Here is a 23,659-nt window from a genome sequence, read left to right as displayed (position 1 = left end):
CTCCTGTTCTCCTGGCTTAAGCTAACTTTGCCTACCTCAGTAAGAGCTGCTTAAGCAAAGTATTCCTTCCCTTCACAAGTTTGTGAGGGACTCTCGTGTGCTATTTTACAGATTGGGAAATTTTGCACAGAAGGGGTCACATGACTGTACCTCCTTCACAGTGTTGGGATACAAACCCATAGAGCATGAAGCCTGGTTCTATTCTTACAAGCCCCAGCTGTTCATTCCTACAGGAAGCCTGTGCTAGAATCCATACCTTAGAATACCCCTTCCTTTCCACCTGTTAACTCTGCTACAACAAAAAAAAATTTTTTTTGCCATTTTGAATAGTCTACCTTCTTTTTGTGCTCCCACATACCTAAAATTCAAAATTAAAAAGGAAACAGAAAGATAATAATTATACACACACACACACACACACACACACACACACAACGGGTAATTAGTGATTTTATTAAAAACATCTATCACAAAACCACATAGCCATTGTTATTTCAGGCTTGGGAATACAATGTGCACTATTAAACCATTTGATGATTAAAGATAAAAGCATGATTAAATATGTTAATGAAAGTACCAGACTACAGGAAGATGTGTACCACACATTGGCCTCTGAAAGTTTGGGTTACCTTTGTGACCCCTCTGTGCACTTTCTCTTCACCCAGTTTTCTAGCCAGTTAGTTATTTTGTGTTTTAAAAGAAAATCCACTGGGTAATGAAATTCTGTCTGATCCCTAGAGCCTGGCTGGCTACTCTGGCCTCCTGCCCTCTGGCTGCTATTGCAGCCAATTTTCATTCTCTTCTTAGTGTAACTGGAAACCCAGCCCCTGGCATGCTCTTAACCAATTTCCTCTGCTCTCAGAACTTAAGAGAAGAGGGCAGAATGCAAATAGGAGGGATCATTTGTGAAGATCATCCATTGACTAGGCTTTGTGCTGGGCCCTTCCTGTATTGAGCCATTGGATCTAATTTATCTTGTCTCTATGCTTACTATCACTTTCCAGTTTGAACAGAGAGGATCAGAGCTCAGGGATGTTAACTGACTTGAAGTATAATCATAAATCTGGCATCTCCAATATGTTAGGTTCTTCTCTTGTGATAAGATGATCCTTCTCTATTATCTTGGATTAAATATGTTTCTTTCTTTTTTAAAGATTGTATTTATTTATTAATGAGAAACATAGGAGGAGAGAGAAAGAACCAGACATCACTCTGGTACATGTGCTGCCGGGGATTGAACTCAGGAACTCATGCTTGAGAGTCTGATGCTTTATCCACTGCTCCACCTCCTGGATCACAGATTAAATATGTTTCTATCAGTGTGAATGATAATAGGTCTCATCAAAATGGAAGTTTAAATCGTAGGTTTATAAATCACTGATGATCTCTGGAACATCAGTTTGAATTCACAAACAATTAGGATAAACAAAGCCCATCTCTAACTTATCCACAGATATATGACAAGTGCAGGAAATAAACATGCTCCTGTTTTCAAGCCATTGAACTTTTTTTTGACCATGGCATAAGCCGGTCTGCCCTTATCAGTAATGCTAATCAAGTTCCCACAACCTGGATACATCTAAGTATTAGGAGTTCAATTCAGTTTTGGCTGCCTTCAAGACCATATTCATTTTACTACTTCAAATTCTTTTAATGAGGCACGATCAGATGTCCCCCACCCCAGTATCAAGGAAGACAATTTCTCTCTCTTTCTTTCTTCCTTTTTAAAATATGGAACACTTCAAGAATTTGTGTGCCATCCTTGTGCAGAGGCCATGTTAATCTTCTCTGCATCGTTCCAATTTTAGTATATGCGCTGCGGAAGCAAGCACCTACCTTCCTTCCTTCCTTCCTTCTTTCTTTCCTTCCTTCCTTCCTTCTTTCCTTCCTTCTTTTTCTTCCTTCTTTCCTTCCTTCCCTTCCTTCCTTCCTTCCTTCTTTCCTTCCTTCTTTTTCTTCCTTTCTTTCTTTCTTTCTTTCTTTCTTTCTTTCTTTCTTTCTTTCTTTCTTTCTTTCTTTCTTTCTTTCACCAGAGCTCAGTTCTGGTCAATGGTGGTGTGGGGCATGAGAGTCTCTTTGCATAATCATTATGCTATCTACCCCCACTCTAAGGAGGGCAGTTTCCTATACTAACCTCACCATGTGGGGGGGAAGAGAGAGCACAGATTTGATCCCTGGTTAGAGACTTTCTATGAAACTCATTGAGGATCTTAGTAGGATTCACAATATAGGACTGAGATCTCCATCAGATGAAAAATATATTGATCTTTTTTTTCAGTGACATTACACAAATATCATCTAACCTGTTTTTTTATTTTTTATTTTATTTTATTTCATTTTTAAAGATTTTATTTATTAATGAGAAATTTATTAATAGGAAGAGAGATAAGGAGCCAGACATCACTCTGGTACATGTGCTAACGGGGACTGAACTCAGAACCTCATGCTTGAGAGTCCAATGCTTTATCCACTTGAGGCATCTCCTGGACCACTATTTTTGTTTTATACATATATTACATGTAATAATAATAATTCTAAGTCCCTGGCTTCCAGGAAGCTCTGATACTAAAATAGATCCTCACTTTCTTCTTGAGTCTGCAAAGATATATCCAGGAATTGCATAATCTTGCTCCTAATATTAAATGGTGAAATGTTTCAGAAATATTTAGAAGTGAGTGATAAATGGGTCTGAGAGTATAGGGGGAGAAGACTCTAAGAGTAGATTTAACTGAACGTAACCATCTTCACATAAGGGATACATTAATAAGTAAACTGACCTGGGGTTGTATGGTAGAAGGCACATAAGGTCATAATTACAGATTGATGTGGATGGTCAGTCAAGCCTCCAGATCTGTGACACAAATCAGTGGATCTATTCATTTGTTTGCAGTTCTGGAGGCTTCGCTCTCACATCATTCCACTGCTCTTGAGATAATATATTTTTCTTTCTTATTATTTCAGAGAAAATTCTAGAGATAGAAAGGGAGAGATGGAGAGACAGCACAGTATAGGTACACTAACCATGGAGTGGTGCCCTTACATCCTGGTGGTGGGCATTGAACTCCGGGTTTTGTCTTTAGTGAGGTATGTGTTCTGTCAGGTAAGCTATCTCCTAAACTTCAGTTTTGCTTTAAATTATCAATTGCATCAGTAAAAAAAAATTCTGAGCGTATTTTCCCTATATGAACATATATTTACTGATAAATACATATAAACATTACTAGAGTATTATATCACCTGCATTGGATACATGTGCTTTTCTAATATAACGCACACATTCACAGGCAAATGCTTAAAAGAGGAATAAATAAATAGAAATGAGTGATCTAATAGGTTCTCCCCATATCCACCATTGAGCATAGATTAGGATGTAGTAACTGACTCACCTTTGTATCTTTCTGTCTGGAAGTGACTTTATATCCACCAGTTAGAGATCCATGGGAAAGAATTCAGGGAAACTTTTTAGTTGCTTATTTTGACTTAACCTTTCACTGAGCTGAATGCTTTTAAAAGGACAATGAATGACTTAAAATACTCTTTAATCAAATTCCAATGGAAAACATGGTCAAAGGACAAACATAATTTATGGTTTTTTTTTCTCTTTGCAATGTCATGGAGGACTGTATACCATCTGTGTCCCTAGAAGGCTGAGCAGAAGGGTGGGCTCATCTTGTTGATAGCTGATATGCAGATAAGTGTTCATTTATACAGTGAGAGAAAGCATTCTGCTGTTCATATCAAACTCACTACCTTAGACCCGGAACGTCTGTCATCTCAATAAATAGCTGAGTCCAATTTGTCATATAGTCATTTAAAATAGTAGTGATGAGATCCACCATTTGTTTTTGAAACTTAGAAAGAAATATAAACTGGTATACTCAGTGGCTGAGTTATTTCAGGGGATGAGGGTAATGTGAGGGGAGAGAAAAGGAGAACTCAGTTTCAATAGAAGGTCATTTGAAAAGTGACTTCCTTAGTGGGGACAGATAGTATTTGAATTCCATGAGATAATGTATTGTGATTTATCTTTATGCAGCTGCCAGAAGTAAAACATACTGGATGGATTATATATAGATGCATTAATTCATGGATATATCTGCATAATGTATCACTCATGACCTTCAAAGTCTAGATAAATATTTGGGTGTTTGCAAGCTTAGACTAATAACAAAATGGAATTAAAAGGTCAATAGATTTAGAGAAATACAACAAAAAGGGAGAAAAAACAAGCATAGAACAAGCAAGACAACACTAAATGCTACAAATTATTCTTAAATAGTGTTCTCAACAAATGTAAATGAACTAAATTTTCAAGTTTAAACGTGAAACTGGGAGTTGGGAGGTAGCGGTAGCGCAGTAGGTTAAGTGCACATGGCAAGAAGCTCAAGGACCAGCATAAGGATCCTAGTTTGAGCCCCTGGCTCCCCACCCGCAGGGAAGTCACTTCACAGGACATGAAGCAGGTCTGCAGGTGTCTATCTTTCTCTCCCCCTCTCTGTCTTCCCCTCCTCTCTCCATTTCTCTCTGTCCTATCCAACAACAATGACGACATCAATAACAACACAATAATAACTACAACAACAATAAAAAAAATAACAAGGTCAACAAAAGGGAAAATAAATAAATAAATAAATAAATAAATAAACGTGAAGCTATGACACTGGATTAGAAAACAAATCCGGGAACCAGGAGATAGCTCATATAGCTAAGTGCACACTTTGCCAGCTGTGAATACTCAGGTTCAAGTGCATAGCCATCAGAAGTAGTATGCAGAAGAGGAGCTTCACAAATAGTGGTGCAGTACTGTGGTATCTCTCTTTCTCTTCCTCTCTCTCTGCTTCTTGACTTCTATCTAAAAAGAAAAGAGAAAGAGAATCTGATAGGAATGGTAGAATTCTTCAGGCATGAAGCTCTAATGAAAACCCTAGAGGTAAAATAATACAAATTACATAATTTTAAAGAGATACACCTAAAATATTTGGACAAATTCAGGTTGAAAATCAAAAGTAGGAAAATATATCATGAAAAGAGTATTAATGAAGAAGCTGTTAAATCTTACTAAAATCATAAAAATAAACGGAAAGAGGGGCCAGGTGGTGGCACACCTGGGTAAGTGCTCACGTTATAGTGCATAAGGACCTGGGTTCAAGCCCCTGATTCCTACATGCAGGGGAAAAGCTTTACAAGTGGTCAAACAGGGCTGTAGGTGTCTGTCTTTCTTTCTTCCTCTTTACCTTCCCCTCCTCTCTCACTTTCTCTCTATCCAATAATAAATAAAAATATTTTTTAAATAAAATAAACGAGAATTCAGGGATTGGATGATGGTGTACCCAGCTTTGCACACATGGTAGAATGCACATAAAACCAGGTTCAAGCCTCCATCCCCCACCTGAAGAGGGAAAGGTTCACAAGCAGTGAAGTAGTGCTGCTGCAAGTGCCTACCCTTTCTTTTCTTTTTTAAATTTTTTAAATATTTATTTCATCTTTTGTTGCCCTTGTTGTTTTTCATTGTGTTGTATTGTTGTTATTGATGTCATGTTGTCGTTGTTAGATAGGACAAAGAGAAATGGAGATAGGAGGGGAAGACAGAGAGGGGGAGAGAAAGACACCTGCAGATCTGCTTCACTGCCTGTGAAGTGACTCCCCTGCAGGTGGGGATCCAGGGGCTCAAACCAGGATCCTTATGCTGGTCCTTGTGCTTTGTGCCAACCCGCTCTTAACCCGCTGCGCTACTGCTGGACTCCCTTTGCCTACCTTTTACTCTCACTCTCTATATCCTTCCTTCCCTTTCAGTTTCTTCAATTAATAAACATTTTTAAAGATAATTTAACTTATTTCTAATTTATAAAAGATTTCTCTATTCTGATAATTTCTGTGACTCTGTATTTCTCTTTTTTAATTATTTATAAAATAAAAAATATTGACAAGACCCTGGGATAAGAGGGGTGAAATTCCACACAATTCACACTGCCCCTCCATTGTTCTGCAACCCATCCCCCCCTTGAAAGCTTCCCTATTCTTTATTCCTCTGGCAGTATGGACCTAAGGTCATTGTGTGGTACAGGAGGTGGAAGGTCTGGCTTCTGAAATTGCTTCTCCTCTGAACATGGGCGTGGGCAGGTTGATCCATACTCCCAGCCTGTTTTTATCTTTCCTTAGTGGGGTGGGGCCCTGGAGAGGTGGGTCCCAGGACACATTGGTGAGATTGTCTGCCCAGGAATGTCAGGTTGGTGTCATGGTAGCTTCTGCAACTTAGTGTCTGAAAAAGCGTGAAGATATAAAGCAGAAAAATTTGTTTAATAATCAGGAACCCAAAGGCAAGAATATAACAGATGAGATTTGGGGTCTCCATTTTGGAAAGAGATAGTAAGTCTATTTTAGTTATATTCCAAGAGGCCCATGACCTACTACTTTTTGCCTTAGCCTGACAGCTAACATGCAGGTGGCCCAAAGATTTTGTCTGGGGAGATGGTATCAGAGTTGGAAATAGGACTAGAAAGTTGGATCAGAGAATAGAGTACCTCCCAAATATGGGGAAAGTATATAAATGTTGTTAACTATAAACCCCATTGATTTGACCTGGGGCCCATACTCAGCACAAGACCCTATGTAACCTATGCATCTCTATAGGTCAGAGCTTGCATTTTGTGGTCATAGCTAGGAACATTCTAGGCTGCACTCATTCGCAGATCCGTCTTTCTTGAGTGGGAGAGTATGTTGGCCCATCTTCCCTTCAGAGAATGTAGCAGTCCCTACCATTATTGTTCCATATTGAGGGCAAGGTTCTATAGAGGCCCCCAAAAAGGTCCATTATTTTGTTCCTGATGGAGATGACCAGTGACATTGGAGGGAAGGATCTGTTAGAGGTTTAAGCCCATCATGTCTGTGTGGGAATCCTAAGATTCCCTAACTAGGGCCCCAGATGATGGGGTGGCCTGGTAGTGATCAAAAGAGCTATCATTAAAGTATGCTGATCTCTTGACCTTATCTAGCTTTTATAGTCCTTAATTTGTCTGACAAGGTTAGCCTTAGAGTGATTGAGGAAAGTGAAATAGGAAGTAGGAAAGGAGGGTATCTAGGTTGAAGCAGAAACTAATGGATTAAGTACTTTATGGTGTCTTCTTTTAGGTCTTTCTGTTTGTTTGTTGCACTTATTGATTCACTGCAAACTATTGTGTACTTTTGCTTTAAGGTATATATTTTCCCTAAATATGGATACATGTACACAAATGCTCTACCTCATGGACCTTTGCCTATATCTAGGTTCTGTGGCTTTATTAGGAAGTGTACCACCCAGAATGAAATTAATGATTTGTATGAGCTAGGACCAGTCTCACCAGGGTAATGGAGCTGAAAGGTAGACATTCCATGCCTGGTATCTTGAATACAATCTGAAGTGAAACATGTTGAGGTGGTACTGGTTTCACGGATTAGGCTGAGATCAGCCATGCAGGGTCAGTTGGTATGTAATGAGAGAAGTGTGCTAGAAAAGGAGCACCAGAGGTTCCACTACTGGGAGAAATATGGGTTTTATAGATAATGACGAAGATTCCTGCTGTCTTAGGGTTTAAGAAGGCAATAGATAGTTATTATTATTATTATTATTAAATATTTATTTAATTTATTTATTCCATTTTGTTGACCTTATTGTTTTATTATTGTAGTTATTATTATTATCATTGTTGTTGGATAGGACAGAGAGAAATGAAGAGAGGAGGGAGAAGATAGAGAGAGGGAGAAAAAGATAGATACCTGCAGACCTGCTTCACTGCCTGTGAAGCGACTCCCCTGCAGGTGGGGAGCCAGGGCTTGAACCGGGATCCTTATACCGATCCTTGTGCTTTGTGCCACCTGTGCTTAACCACTGTGCTACATGCAGCCCGACTCTCAGATAGTAATTATTATAACCAAGTTATTTGGTTGACTTTGAAAATCCCATTTTTAGAATTTTCTATATGATACAAGACCTCACCATAATTTATGTCATTTAATGCTATTTACACATAGCTGTATCTTATCTAGTGACACAATCAGTTGTTTCTGGTCTCCCTGGTCTAAAATTATAGGTGATCTAATATTTAAGTGAAAAATTCATTATTAGAAAATGTAGTAACAATTTAAGCCCACTCTTAAGATTCAATAAGGTTATCAGTTTGGAGCCTAAAGTGCTTAGATTGAAGGAATATATACTCAGAACTGGGATCATTCATCAAGAGGTTTGAGACAATCAATTTCCCCGCTCATATTGATTTATAAGACTATAGGTTAATAGGAGTGTATATTAACACCATTTCTACCACCAGTGGTCTATGTCCCTACCCCTATCACTCTATAGTGAAGCTGAAAAATCTACCCTCACCCTCCACCCAGAGTTTTTTACTTTGATGCAATACTCCAACTCTTTATTTCTATGCACATAAAATGGTTTAAACATATAAAGGAAAATTTGTCAAAACTGCAAAAAGATAATTTCCCATTAGTCAATGGAAGATTTTTTAACATTCATTCATTTATTCAACAAATGTTTGCTGAACATCTATTTTATTTCAGGCTTCTTTGTAAATTCTAAAAAGATAGTGACAGTCTGTCAAAATGTTTGCTCTTGGTAAAACATATATTCTCTTGGATGAAAAAGACAATGAGAAAATATATATTTGATATTTCATCTATTGACAAGTAGTAAGGCAGATAGTAATTAGGAGAAGGGGACTGAATGGGATGGAGCAAAGAGATTATTTATATTGTAATGAAACAGAGCTCCTTCCCATGGTGATCTGAATGAATTCAGGGAAAAAGCCAGAGGTATGGGTGGATAAAAGCATTCAGATATATATACAGACTCAGAGAGGGGGATGTCTTGGTGTGTTTTAAGAACAGCAAACAGAATGCTATGAACAGAGTTCATGAGAAGTGTGCCTGTTTTTTTTTTCTGTTTGTACATACTAAAAGTTCATTTTATGTATGAAACAATTTATATTAAAATACATAGAATGAACTGATACCATAAATAGAGTTTTATCAATAAATTTAAATTTTTTGGTATTATCTTTATTTATTTATTTAATAGAAACAGCCAGAAATTGAGAGGGAAGGGGTGATAGGGAGAGAGAGAGACAGACAGACAGACAGACAGACACTTGCAGCAGTGCTTCTCCACTCACAAAGGTTTCCCCCTGGGGGCTTGAACCCAGGTCCTTGCACATTGTAACATGTGTGCTCAACCAGGTGCACCACCATCTGCCCCCCCAAGCTTTTTATTATTGTTATTATTATTTATATCATTTTGCATGTATTTATCACTTAAAAGTTTTAATTAAGTATATGAAGAAAATAGATGAATGCAGAGTTGGATTCATTGATAGAATGAAAGGGCTGCCTGATGTTAGAAAATATGTTAATGCAATTACCACAGTAATCACTGCAAATTGAATGCTCATAGCTTATAGAGAATATGCTGGTGGAGAACCTTAGCCAGTTGCAAGGGTGCTCAGATTAAAAGTGTCCCCAGGTAGATCTGCAGGTGTCTATCTTTCTCTCCCCCACCTCTGTCTTCCCCTCCTCTCTCAGTTGCTGCAGGTGTCTATCTTTCTCTCTTCCTCTCTGTCTTCCCATCCTTTCTCTATTTCTCTCTGTCCTGCGGGTCATCCTGGGTCCTCCATCTCCCTGGCCACTGGTGGCAGAGACCGGGGTGGCCCCTTAGGATCCTAGGGGGACTCTAGTGATGAAGGTGACAGAGGAAGAGGAAGGAAGCACACATGACCAGCTCCGGGAGAAGCCTCTAGGACAACTCATTTATTAAGGGATACAAGCAAGTAGATATATCCAAGGTTCAGAAGGAAGGTTGAGGTAACCATTAATCTACACACAATGCATAGTTCTACATGTTGACCTACCAAGTATTTGATCACAACTGGAAAGTTACCATATAAGGTTTGGTCATGAGCTCACAATGCAAAGGCAGGCATTTTTCTCTAAGGGTAAATTACAAGCTCCTCAGGGAAGGGAGGAAGGGAGCATTATGAGCAAAGCCAGGATAGTTACAGTGGGTTACAGGTTGGTCATGCACAGTAATTCATGGCCTTTGTTCAAAAAGGATGGAGTAGTATGTACAGGAAGGTACTCCATCTGGAAAAGCCCATCCATCTGAAGTTCCTGAAGTCAGGAGGGACCTGCCTGACATGTCTTCCCCTTAGGAGGGAGAGAACTTGGGGTCAACACACTCATATTCTCATGGAAATAATGGTTTGGACTTCCCAGTCCGTGGGCCCTTTCCCCACACTGTCCTATCCAACAACAATGGCAGCAATAACAACAAGAACAACAACAATAGTGATAAACAATAAGGACAACAAGAGAGAAAATAAATAGCCTCCAGGAGCAGTGGATTCATAGTGCAGGCACCAAGCCCCAGGGATAAATAACCCTGGAGGCAAAAACAAAAACAAACAAACAAAAACAGGAGAAACAGGCTATCCACAACATGTGTGAGTCCTGGGGAAATAGCATTGCACAGGTACCAGAAGGAAAGAGAGGACCAGGGGAAGGGCAAGCAGGGAAATAGAGCACTTCTGTTAGACTCATTTAAGTAAGCTCCCATACCCACAATCCCTCGTGTGTTTGCATATGTCTATCAGTATGCTCTTGAGGTCAAGCAGACATAAGCTGTATGCTAATTATGTTCATGTCCCATAATTCCTTTTGCTCACCATAAGTAAAAATTGTATTCCCAACAGGTTGCATCTCTGAGTCTTACTCTTCTCTGAAGAGAGAGTTAGGCATGATGACCTTTAAGTTATTTTCTCTTCTTGCAGTTTATGTATCTCACACTCAGGAGCCTTATCTAGTGGGGAAGCTAAAAAATGTACCCTAATAGTTTAAAGTATTAGGATGATAAAGCTTAGTGTCTGCTGGGATCTGGCCTCTGCAAAAGTAATTAAGAATCCCTAAAGGAAAGGGGGAATCAGTGATGATGAATAAGTGAGAGACATGTCAGCTGCTTCAGGTGCAGCTCGACAGCTCTTCAGAGCTTTATTTTTAAACACTTTTTAACAGGATATAGTTGACATCATGTGAGATTGTTTTCATTGACATGAAGGATACAGATGACATCATGTATAATTGTTTTCATTAACATCAAGAATAACCTTAAACAACATTTATTATTATTATAGGTATGTTTTCCTTAGAAAGTTTCCTGGGTCTGGGGCATCTTGATGTCCCCTTGAAAGTTTCTTGGGTCTGGGGTAGCCTAAATCTACCCTTGAAAGATTCCTGGGGTTGGGGTAGTCTAAATTTCCCCTTGACAGTTACCTTGAAATGACCATCAGTGTTTTGACCATTTCCCTGTTCTGACCTTCTGTATAAATAAACATTTCTCCCTGGAACTAAATCTGTTAGCCTTACTTCTTAACCTTGGGTCTAACTAGATGATAGTAGGCTGTCCACCTAAAGAAATATTCTGCTGTAAAGTAAGTACAGACCATGGGGGCTCTCTTCTGGTTAACCTTTGCATATATGAAAGTTCACTGGCTTTTAGCTAATGAAAGTTTACGAACTTTCTGTGGGTGAGGGTAAGTAATAAGGCCTCTCTGTAATTAGGGGAGGACCACAGTATGTCACTCCTACTATAAGCCACCTGTAATTCTGGCTTTTGGTCTGAGTCCAGCTGAGTGAGAAGTGGTGATAAGTAGCTCCTTTTCTGAAAGCATTTAAATGGGTACAGCAGCTTCTGCTCCTAGGCCATTTTTAGTCTTGTTACACTCACTGCCATAATTGCTGTCACTATGTACTTCTCCTGAGGATCTCTTTCTATCATCCCCAGGTAATGTTTGTGTATTTGCAATATGGCCAATAATTCCTCAAATTATCAATGTAATTAAAAACAAATAGCTTCCGTTTAGTCAAGAACTTCCCACTTTGCAGTAGGTTCTAGTCTGATCGGATTTTGTCTGGCAACAGTCGTGACATCACCTACGCCATTATACAAAAAGGATGAATAGTTTCAGTTTAATCCTGGCTTGCTCGGACTTTGTCTGACAGCAGTTGTGACGTCGCCTCTACCAGGTGTCCAATAAGAGCTATAAACATTTAAAAAATCACAAAAGGAAGACCCAATTACCCCCAAAGAAACAGGGAAGATTTCTAAGGAGAACATACAAGTGAACACCTAAAGCATACCTAAGGAGGAAGTGGTAAGGTACACCTAGAAAGTAAGTTTTGTCCTTAGAGAAAACTTAGAAGTCACATAGCATTAGAAACAGAAAACAGTTGTTCCATATGTCCATCCATCCATCCAAATATTTGACTATTATAAGTCAAGTGTCTGTTTTAGACACGTATGAAATAACAAGAAATCAAAAGTAGGATATTCTTGCCCTAATGCAATTCATTTATCAGACTGGAATAGGGAGAACCAATTAAATGATTCTATAAATAAATTCACAAGGTGATTTCTGCAAATGACAAGTGACATGAAAAAAAAAAGATTGATGTGGTACTGATGTAGTAACTGGGGAAAGCAAAGTATTTTTGTTTGAGATATTGCAAGGCCTCTGATGCCATTAATGTCTTGTGAGTTTCCTTGCTCTGAGTATTTCCATTTTTTGGTACTGCTCAACCAATCCATGTGAAGAGACTCTTTCACAGCTCCAACTTCATTACTCTTTATAAGTAGGATCTCCTTGTGCATTGTCATAACATTTACAGTGAGAAAACTTGTTTCCCTAATTTTGAGATAGTTCAATAAAAAAAATTAAAAAAGAGGATTAGAGGTATGTTTTTGTCACATTATTTTTCCAAGAACAAAAGATGTAGTGGTCTTATTATTATTTCTCCAGAGGTCTCTAACCATAATATAAAGCCATTTAGTGCAGCTTAACATGTTAATAACTCACCGCTTCTCTCTCATTACTTCAAGGAACCTTGCAGAGGAAGAAAAGGCAGGTAGATTAAAGCATTGACATAAGTGAGAAAAGCCCACATCTTTACATTTAAAAGATACCACATACAAGTTGTATTTGCTTAGCAGTCTGTTTCAGGGAGAACTTTTGGATAAGGAAATAGGGAGTTGAGGTGGAGGGGCTGGTCAAGAGGAAGAAGTGAGCTAACAGTATGAGATTGTCTTAGACAAGGGTTTAGTGCTGCACTTACGAATGTGTTGAGAACTTTTGGAGACTCAAGAGGGTATTTCAGATTCCAGCAGTGGGAAGGGACAATTCCATTACAGTAAGAGGCTGAGGACTTCTGTAAGGAGCCCCTAGGGTCAAAGGAGTCTTGGATGAATGTATTCAAGAAGCACAATAATTTCTTCCACTTAAGACTCTTGTGGGTCTACAGGAAATGTCTCTAGATGTCCAATTCAGGTTGGAAGAACCAGTTCTTGCATTGTGATGAGAATATAATCCCCAGAGTTGCCATCACTGAGTTCACATTCAAGCAGGAAACCATTTCCTCATCTACAACATTAAGATTTCAAAACAGACCTTGTAGAGTGACTGTGAGGACGAAGTAAAATAGGTACATAAGGTACTTGACAACAGATCCTAGAACTTACAGAGCAAAAGCTCAACAAATGTTAACCCAAGTGATGATAATCATGGAGAATTTAACTTAAAACTAAACCCTAAGGGTTCTCTAAAACCCCTTCTTTATGTAAATGAATAAATTGAATCCTAGAATAAACACTAAAAACAGGCACTTGAGGCTTTTATATGCTCATGTCCTTGAAGTGGACAAGAGACCAGTTAATTCCAAGAGAAGGCTTTATTAAGGACCTTAAAAATGTATTATTGTTTTACAAAATTATAAGATAACGGGGCATAATTCCACACCTTTTCACCAGAATTTTATGTCCCCATTCCCTCCACTGGTAACTACATTAGTTCTCCCAAGATCACAGTTAGGGGTTGACTATTATTTCTATATCTCTCTATCTAACTAGCTAGCTATCTAGCTAGCTAGCTATCTAGCTATATACATTTGCCACTATTTTTCTATGGTTCTGCCTTCTCTTTCTTTCTTAGTCACACCTAATATTTTGAGTGTCCTTCCTTTTTTTCTTTCCTTTTCTTTCTTTTTTTTTCCTCTTTGTCCATTTAATTGCCACCAGGGTTATTGCTGGGGCTCAATGTTGTCACTACAAATCCATAGCTCTCAGCAGCCATTTCCCCTCCCTTTACCCCTTTTATTTTTATTTTATTTGATAGAACAGAAATTGAGGTGGGCTTAGGTGGGTGGGATAGAGTGAAAGAGCAACACCCGCAAACCAGCCTTACCACCTATGAGACATCCCCTCTGCAGGTAGGGAGCAAGGGCTTGATCCAGGAGCCTATATTTGGACATAGGGAAGCCAGTTCAAAGCAGCAGGTCCACAAGGTGTTTATTTATTATCTTTGTTTATTGGACAGAGACAGCCAGAAATCAAGAGGGAAGGGGGAGATAGAGAGGGAGAAAGACAGAGAGACATCTGTAGTCCTACTTTACCACTCTCAAAGCTTTACCCCAGGGAGTCAGGTGGTGGCACAGTGGATTAAGCGCACGTGGCGCAAAGCGAAAGGACAGGCATAAGGATCCCAGTTCGAGCCCCCGCCTCCCCACTTGCAGGGGAGTCACTTTACAAGTGGTGAAGCAGGTCTGCAGGTGTGTTTCTCTCCCCCTCTCTGTCTTCCCTTCCTCTCTCCATTTCTCTTTGTCCTATCCAACAACAACGCCATCAATAACCACAATAACCTTAAACAATAAGGACAGCAAAATGGAAAATAAATAAATATTAAGAAAAAAAAAGCTTTTCCCCAATAGGTGGGGACCAGGGTCTCAAACTCTAGTCCATAGGATTTGTAACACATGCACTCAACCAGGTATGCTACCATCTGGCACCCAGGCTATTTCTTTAAAAGCAGACCATGTTACAATTTTTTTCTTTATTTAAGAAAGGATTAATTAACAAAACCATAGGGTAGGAGGGGTACAACTCCACACAATTCCCACCACCCAATCTCCATAACCCACCCCCTCCCATGATAGCTTTCCCATTCTCTAGCCCTCTGGGAGCATGGACCCAGGGTCGTTGAGGGTTGCAGAAGGTAGAAGGTCTGGCTTCTGTAATTGCTTCCCAGCTGAACATGGGCGTTGACTGGTCAGTCCATACTCCCAGTCTGCCTCTATCTTTCCCTAGTAAGGTGTGTCTCTGGGGAAGCTGAGCTCCAGGACATATTGGTGGGGTCTTCAATCCAGGGAAGCCTGGCCAGCATCCTGGTGGCATCTGGAACCTGGTGATTGAAAAGAGAATTAACATACGAAGCCAAACAATTTGTTGAGCAATCATGGATCCCAAGCTTGGAATAGTGGAGAGGAAGTGTTAGGGGGATACTCACTGCATACTCTAGTGTACGTCTGCTTTCAGGTATATATTTTGCAGTAGTTTATGGATACGTGTGAACATATGCTCTCTCTCACAGAACCTGGTCTATATCTAGGTTTTGGGACTTTGTTAGAAAGTGAACCACCTGGGATGGAATTAGAGTATACTATGAAAGGAAAGGTCTCACCCGAGTAATGAAGCTGAAGGGTTGTCATTCCACACTTGAAGTCTCTGGACTTGAGACGGAAAAGCTGGCATAATAGTAGTTATGCAGAAAACTTTCAATCCAGAGGCACTAATGGCCCCAGGGTCAATCCCTAAAACCACCATAATCTAGAGTTGATCAGTGTTCTGGGGAAAATACATATACGTATACGTATACGTACACGTACACGTACACGTACATGTACACATACACATATATTCATTTATATATGTGTGTGAGTGTGTGTGTATGTCTGTGTGTGTGTGAGCCCTGAGTAGTTGTGAGAAGTGTCATATAAGCCAAGTATTTAGTAATGTGCATAGGATTTAATATTTATATGCAAAGGTAAATGCTCATAAATTGCATTGCTTTGTGGGCATCATTCAACGTAGAAATAATTTGATGATACATTCCAGAGATCACTCTACATAAATTACACAATATCATTGTGTCTTTTTGGACAAAATGAATTGGACTGGAGGTGATTATACTTAGTGAAGTAAGCAAAGAAGTGAAGGACAAGTATTTAATATATGTGAAATATAGAGAATTAACACACATTAATTTGAAAAAAAAGTCAACTAAGATGTATGGTGGTTATCACTAGAGGTTAGGGCACAGAACTTTGGTGGTGTAAGAAATGTGGAACTATAACCCTATTATCTTATAATCTTGTACATCACTGTTAAATAATAAAAATGCAATAAATAAATAAAATAATATCAACTATACAAAAATAAGCAGAGATGTTAAAATATTAAAAAATTGCTTATTAACATAATGAAAAATTAATGTTGACATTAATGTCTAGAAAACATATGTATATATTTTAATCTTTAAATTTTTTTTTATTTTTGGATAGAGACAGAAAGAAATTGAGGAGGAGGGGGAGATAGACAGATAGCTTCAGCTCTACTTGACCACGTGTTAAGCTTTCCCCCAGTAGGTAGGGACCAGGGACTTGAACCTGGGTCCTTGCACACTATAGCGTGTAACCAGATGCGACATCACGTGGCCCCTAGAAAATATAATTTTGAGCACACAAGACATTATCATCAGAGTATTAGGTTGTGAGAAAAGCCCTACTGCATTCCAAAGAATCTGTATCACACAGACTGAGTTCCCCAGCTGTCATGCAAATAAATTAGAAATTAACAACTGAAGGACTGCTTTTTAAAATCTCATGAACTTGACAACTAAATCATATATTACTAAATAACTCTTGGACTGAAAAAGGAATCATGACATGAATAACAATGCAAACATAGCATGTCTGTATTGTTGAATAGAGCTAAAACAGTACTTAAAGGAAAATCTGGAGCACTAATTTCATTTACTAGCAAATTAAAATGAAAAACAAGCTGTAGTGATTTACATGCTTGCTGCCCAGGCTGGAGCCCTAGCACCTTGTGAGAGTATCATGGCATTAGGAGAATGTCATTGGGACACCTAGTGTTATAGTCTCTCTCTTTCCCTCTCCCTCTCCCTCTCATCCCTCTCCCTCTCCCTCTCCCTCTCCCTCTCCCTCTCCCTCTCATCCCTCTCCCTCTCATCCCTCTCCCTCTCATCCCTCTCTCTCTCCCTCTCCCTCTCCCTCTCCCTCTCCCTCTCCCTCTCATCCCTCTCCCTCTCATCCCTCTCCCTCTCCCTCTCCCTCTCCCTCTCCCTCTCATCCCTCTCCCTCTCATCCCTCTCCCTCTCATCCCTCTCCCTCTCATCCCTCTCCCTCTCATCCCTCTCCCTCTCCCTCTCATCCCTCTCCCTCTTCCTCTCCCTCTCCCTCTCATCCCTCTCCCTCTTCCTCTCCCTCTCCCTCTCATCCCTCTCCCTCTCCCTCTCCCTCTCATCCCTCTCCCTCTCCCTCTCCCTCTCCCTCTTCCTCTCCCTCTTCTTCTCCCTCTCCTCTCTCCCTCCCTCTCTCTCTCTCTGACTTACTGTCTCTCTGAGTGAAAATTCTCACCCAGGAGTGGTGAAGTCACACATATAAGAGACCCTAGATGTGTAAACAGTCTCCACAGGCAACAAGAAGAAATAAATCACATGAGAGATGTTCAACTTCATTAGCCATTAGAGAAATGCATTTTAAACCCATGAGAACACATACAACTAACTGAATGGCTGATGTGAAATATAGTGAGAGCACTAAATGGTGTTGATGATGTGAGGAGAGTGGGTTTTGCATATTTGCTTGTGGGACTGTAAGCCTATCCAGTCTTACTGGAAAATACTTTGTCAATTTATTTTAAAACTGAAAATGAATTTATAACTTAATCCAGAAAATGCAGTCTTGGGCTTTTATTCCAGAGAAATGAATTTCTCACACATATAAGGTGACTGAGCATACTCTTCTTTTTTTTTTTTTTTTGCTTTCAGAGTTATCGCTAGGGCTCAGTGTCAACACTACAAATCTACTGCTCCTGGAGACCATTTTTCATAATTTTTTTATTGGATGAGACAGAGAGAAATTGAGAGAGGAGGGGGAAAATAGGGAGAAAGAAAGATAGAACCTACAGACCTGCTTCACCACTTGTGAAGTATCCCCCGTACAGGTGGGGAGCCGGGAGCTCAAACCAGGATCCTTGCATATTTCCTTGTGCCTTGTACTGTGTGTGCTTAACCCAGTGTGCTACCACTCAACCCCCAACAGAGCATATAATTTACATGCATGAGGTTCTGGGCTCCAACATTCAAAGAATATTTATTTTTCATGTTGCAAGTTCACTCTTTCTTTTTTTTTCCTTTAGAAAGTAGACAGAAAAAATTGTGATTCCTTTTGTGAAGTTACTTGAACTTTTAAAAACTTATTTATTTATTTATTTATTTATTATTGGATAGAGAAGCCAGAAATTCATAGGGGAAGGGGCCCCATTACTGGAACTTTATACCAAAATCAAATAAGGTCTGGGGAGATTGCATAATAGTTCTGCAAAAGACTTTCATGCCTGAGGAACCAAAGATCCTACCTAGGTTCAATCCCCAACACTACTATAAACTAGAGCTGAGCAGTACTCTGGAAAAAACAAACACCTAACATAAGAGAATGTAAGAAAGAAAAATTCAGGTCCATTCCACATATGAGTATTTTTGAAAAGCATCCTAGATTAAGTGTTATGTATTGAGTCCAGGATTATTAAGTAAATTAGTAATCATGGTCATATGAGGTTTAGCCTAGCAACACATTCACGTCAATATTAGTGTAATTTGTTACATTAATATACACAGGGGTAAAAATCATATGGTTATCTCAATGAATAACTTGGAGCATTTGATAAAAGTTGGCTCCCATTTATGATGATTTTTAAATTCTTGTTAAAGTAAAAGTGAAAATCTGTAACAGTGCCAATATTTATGAGTTAAAATACTATAGCAAATTGTTGAGTTAATATTGACTGTTTAGGTGTATTATTTTTCAGAACTGGGAGACAAGAATGACCACTATCACAGTTAATGCATTGCATAAGGTTGGAATTTTGGTTTATACTCTCAGGGGGGAAAGATAAACCAGATATTTAAGAACTAGAAAGGAATAAAAAAATTCTCATTGTCTGTAGACAATATGGTAATTCTCTAAGGAAAAAAATTCACTAATAAGAGAGTTGAATAAAGTTCAGAGGAAAGAAAGGTCAGTAAAGTTCCCAGGTCAACTTAAAAAAAATGAGTGTCTCTATACTAGCAACAATACACAAAAAGATCTAATGTAAAACAATTGTATTATAAACTTTCAAATATTTAGGATCTAACCAGCTTAAAGTTGTACAGAAATCTTAGTGGGGAAACTGTGAAATTAAGACACGGAATATCTGAGTAAATACAGAAATAAGCCATGCATAAAAGTGGCAAGAGAGGGAGGAGGGAAGGGAGAGGGAGGAGGAGGGAGAGAGGGGGGGGAGAGGGAGAGGGAGGGAGAAAGGGAGAGAGAGGGGGGAGAGGTAGAGGGAGGGGGAGATAGGGAGAGGGAGAGGGAGAGAGAGGGGGAGAGGGAGAGGGAGGGGGGAGAGAGAGAGAGAGAGGGGTGAGAGGGAGAGGGAGAAGGAGGAGGAGAGGGAGGGGGAGAGGGAGGGGAGAAGGAGAGAGAGGGGGAGAGGGAGAGAGAGGGGGGAGAGGGAGAGAGAGGGGAGAGGGAGAAGGAGGGGGAGAGGGAGGGGGAGAGGGAGGGGGAGAAGGAGAGAGGGGGGGAAGGGAGAGAGAGGGGGAGAGGGAGAGGGAGGGGGGAGAGGGAGGGGGAGAAGGAGAGGGAGGGAGAGTAAAGAGAGACAAACAAAACCAAAAGGCTTCTGAATAAAAGGAGACCTAAATTACAAAATTTAAACATATTGCACATTACATATTGTGAAGACATAGTTGTAAAATCAAACGGGATTGAAAGCTCAGGAATTAGGTGGGAGAAATGTGACTCTTCCAATATTTTTGGAATTTTTTCACTACATGGAGTGAATCCCAAATTAATTCCTCGTATCAAGGTTGTAAGTCCAAAAAGCCTAAGATATCAATATATGTATTGATGTCAGAAGAGAATGCTGATAGTGTACCCTATTGTTGATGAGGGCCTTATTTATTTATTTATTTATTTACTTTTTACTGTCATCAGGGTTTTCTGTGGGGCTCTGTGCCTGCACACAAATCCACCACTTCTGGCAGCCATTTTCCTCCTCTTTTGGTAGTACAGATAGAGATTGAGACAGATAGGAAAAGACAGATGGACAGTATGGCATGCCGTACTTCACCAGTTGTGAAACTTCCCCCATGGAACTAGGAGGTGGGATTGGTGAACTTGGTGCATAGTAAGTAACATGTGCTCTCCTCTGCCAGGTCCTGTTAAGGACTTCTTAAGCACAATTGTATACCTTTCAGTGGGAGAAGGAGACAGGAACGATAGCACTTGCTCATCCTTGAACATCACATAGCACTAGCAGCAACAGATTTGATGTGTTCATATAGCAGCATGAATGGACCTTCAAAACAAAGCACGATTGAAGAAAGTAAGACACAGAATGAGACAGCATGATAATATTTACCTAAATAAAAGGACTCATAAGATAATATGTATTTTCTTGAGTACAAAGTAAAAATGTTAGAATTACAGCACATAGGAGGCTTGTGGGGGAATGGAGAGAATAGAAATAATGAAGCAAATCATTGAACAGGGATATAATAAGGATAGGCTAGTTAAGCTCAGAGAACAAATGACCCAACAAATTTTAGTGGCTTAATCCACAACAGAGATTTCTTCACAAAAGCACTGTCAGGGTGGCTTTGTACCTTCAACAATATTTCCGATAACCAAGGTGAAGAAGGTGAAAGAGAACACAACATCAAATCTCCCTCCAATGAGGTAGGGGCCAGACTCAACCCTAGTTTGTATGCATAGCAAAGCAGGGGCACTATCCAGGCGAGCTAATTTGCCAGCCCTTTAAACCTGTTGTGAAAGTGACAGGTATGACATCTTATCTTTTCTTATCCATCATTAGGCAAAACCAACCAATAGCAGTTGTTGAAAAGTTCAACCATCATTATTTAAGAAGTTAGTTGTTTTCATATATTACTGTGACCAGGATTAACAGAAAAATCTAGAAATTATATAGAATTTCTAATATGAGTTGAGAATTGAGCAAGTAATATAACCAGGGAGTTTACAAAATTGAACACCTCAAAGATTCGTGACAACATAAAGAAATGGTCAAACCCATTATGTGCAGAAAATGAAAATTGAAAAAATAATGAAAAATAATAATCTGCACCCATGAGATTAGCAAAAGAAAAAAAAAAGGGGGTGGGGTGGGACTATACAATTCCAAACCTGTCTATGGCCATACCACCCTGAACATGCCTGATCTCATCTGATAATGCCAAATCACAATGAATATGGATCTCTTCACATGTAACTAGGTGCTTGGGGAGAACTAATCAGGGAGTAATCTGGGAGTTTTTTGTTGACTCATTTTTTAAAAAGTTTTATTTATTTTAAAATTTTAATTATTTATTAGTTGTTGGACAGACACTGAAAGACATTGAGACAGGAGAGAGAGAGAGAGAGAGAGAGAGAGAAAGAAAGAAAGAAAGAAAGAAAGAAAGAAAGAAAGGGAAAGAAAGCTGCATTTTTTTAATGTGTATCCTTGGGAGATCAAGAGTGTCCTGGGCTGGGGGTATTTCTCAGATGTGAACAGCCTCAGCTTGAAAAGCCCCAAAGACCCAGCTCTGAATTAAAGAAAAAATAAAAACTGACCTCTCCAACCAACTGAAAGGAGAGGTGGTAATGCTTTTAGAGGGGCTATCAGAGTCCAGTCTGGAGACACGACTTTCCTTTATTTGCTTTACACACTTTTAAAAATATTTATTTATTCCCTTTTGTTGCTCTTGTTGTTTTATGTTGTAATTATTATTATTGTTATTGATGTCATCATCGTTGGAGAGGACAGAGAGAAATGGAGATAGGAAAGGAAGACAGAGAGGGGGAGAGAAAGACAGACACCTACAGACCTGCTCCATCACTTGTGAAGTGACTCCCTTGCAGGTGGGGAATCGGGGGCTCTAACCGGGATCCTTATGCAAGTCCTTGCGCTTTTGTGCCACCTGCGCTTAACCCACTGCGCTACCACCCAACTCCCTTGCCTTATACATTCTAGACACCATTTGACTTGTACATGGTTTCTCAGTAGCCTCACAGTGATAACAAATCAGCCACACTGAAAACTTTCCTAATTCTGGTGCCTTTATTGTTCACAGCCATTCAGGATGACTCACTAGGCCCTGGAATTAGGTGACTGTTGGCCATCAAAATTACTCCAGGTCTTATTCTTTCTACAGCCCCCTCTTTTCTTTAAACAAGGAGACTTGCCATGAATTGTGAAGTTAAGTAAAGCCCAGATATTGTTATGGGCTCCCCTAGCTCTTACTTCTACCCTAAAAACTCTTTTTCCTTTCTCTGGAAGCTGAAACCATGTAATTTAGAAATTGCTTCTCTCTTTCCAATCTGATTTTGTCTGTTGCTGTGCAGTAATTTTTAAACATTCTAAAGCTTTCATTTCTAGGCTGCAATTTTGTGACTATGTCCATTTAATACTTTCCTGTTTCTGAGCACCTGAGCAGTCAGTGTGCCAGGAAGTGGGGCTGACCATCTTGCTCCTTTCATCTGCATCTGCAGCTACATCTGGATGGGGCCAGGAGAGACAACCCACTTCTGGGCCAGACCTGGGAAGAAAAGTGTGGCAATAGGACCTCAGATGCATGCGGGCACCCAGGCAGAATGGAGCTGAGAAAGGAAGCATGGAGCAGAGAATGCCCATGAATTTTAAGCAGTGGGGTCCTGCATCGATCAAGCTCTATTAAGAAATAAATCATGACATGCATTTTTATAAGTTTTTGTAAGATTTATTTTTGTGAAAGACTAAGAACAAGAGAGAGAGAGAGAGAGGGAGAGAGAGATCTTGTTCACATATGGTGCTGAGGATAAAAGGCCAGGTCTTATGAAATTTATATCCGGGACCACCTCCCTCTACTTCATTATACTCTTATATATTTATTTTTATTTGCCACCAGGGTTTGCTCTAGGTCTTGATACCTGCACTATAAATTCACCACTCCTCTGAGAAAGTAGTGGCATATATACACAATGGAATATTACTCAGCTATTAAAAATGGTGAACTCACCTTCTTTACCCATCTTGGATGGAGCTCAAAGGTATCATGTTAAGTGAGATAAGTCAGAAGCAAAGAGATGAATATAGGATGCTCTCACTCACTGACATTTGAAAAACAAGATCAGAAGGGAAAACACTAAGCAGAACTTGGACTGGAGTTGGTGTATTGCACCAAGTAAAAGACTCTGGGGTGGGGGGAAGGTTCAGGTCCTGGAGCAAGATGGCAAGGGAGGACCTAGTGGGAGTTCTATTGTTATATGGAAATACTATGCATGTACAAACTATTCTGTTTTACTAGACTGTAAACCATTAATCCTCCAATAAAGAAATTTGAAAATTTAAATTCACCACTCCTGATTTCTATTATTTCTTTTCTTTTTACCTGGTAGAATAGAGAGAAATTCAGAGAAGAGACAGAGCTAGAGAAGTAAAAGAGAGACACCAGCAGCTCTGCTTCAC

The 23,659-nt window shown here is 39.6% G+C and overlaps 1 protein-coding gene and 1 non-coding gene across 12 annotated transcripts in view; one reads left to right on the top strand and one right to left on the bottom strand.

The window, feature by feature from the left end:
* The window catches only part of PTPRT (protein tyrosine phosphatase receptor type T), a 1,549,072-nt gene that overhangs the window by 924,491 nt on the left and 600,922 nt on the right, over nt 1-23,659 (top strand). The gene's annotated exons all lie outside the window — the stretch shown is intronic.
* LOC132542715 (U6 spliceosomal RNA) lies at nt 1,726-1,832 on the bottom strand. Its single transcript, XR_009553688.1, has one exon. It is a non-coding gene; the product is annotated as a U6 spliceosomal RNA (small nuclear RNA).

The sequence above is a fragment of the Erinaceus europaeus genome, chromosome 1 (genome assembly GCF_950295315.1).
Source record: "Erinaceus europaeus chromosome 1, mEriEur2.1, whole genome shotgun sequence".
Lineage (NCBI taxonomy): Eukaryota > Metazoa > Chordata > Mammalia > Eulipotyphla > Erinaceidae > Erinaceus > Erinaceus europaeus.
This window is presented reverse-complemented; position numbering and strand designations above follow the sequence as displayed.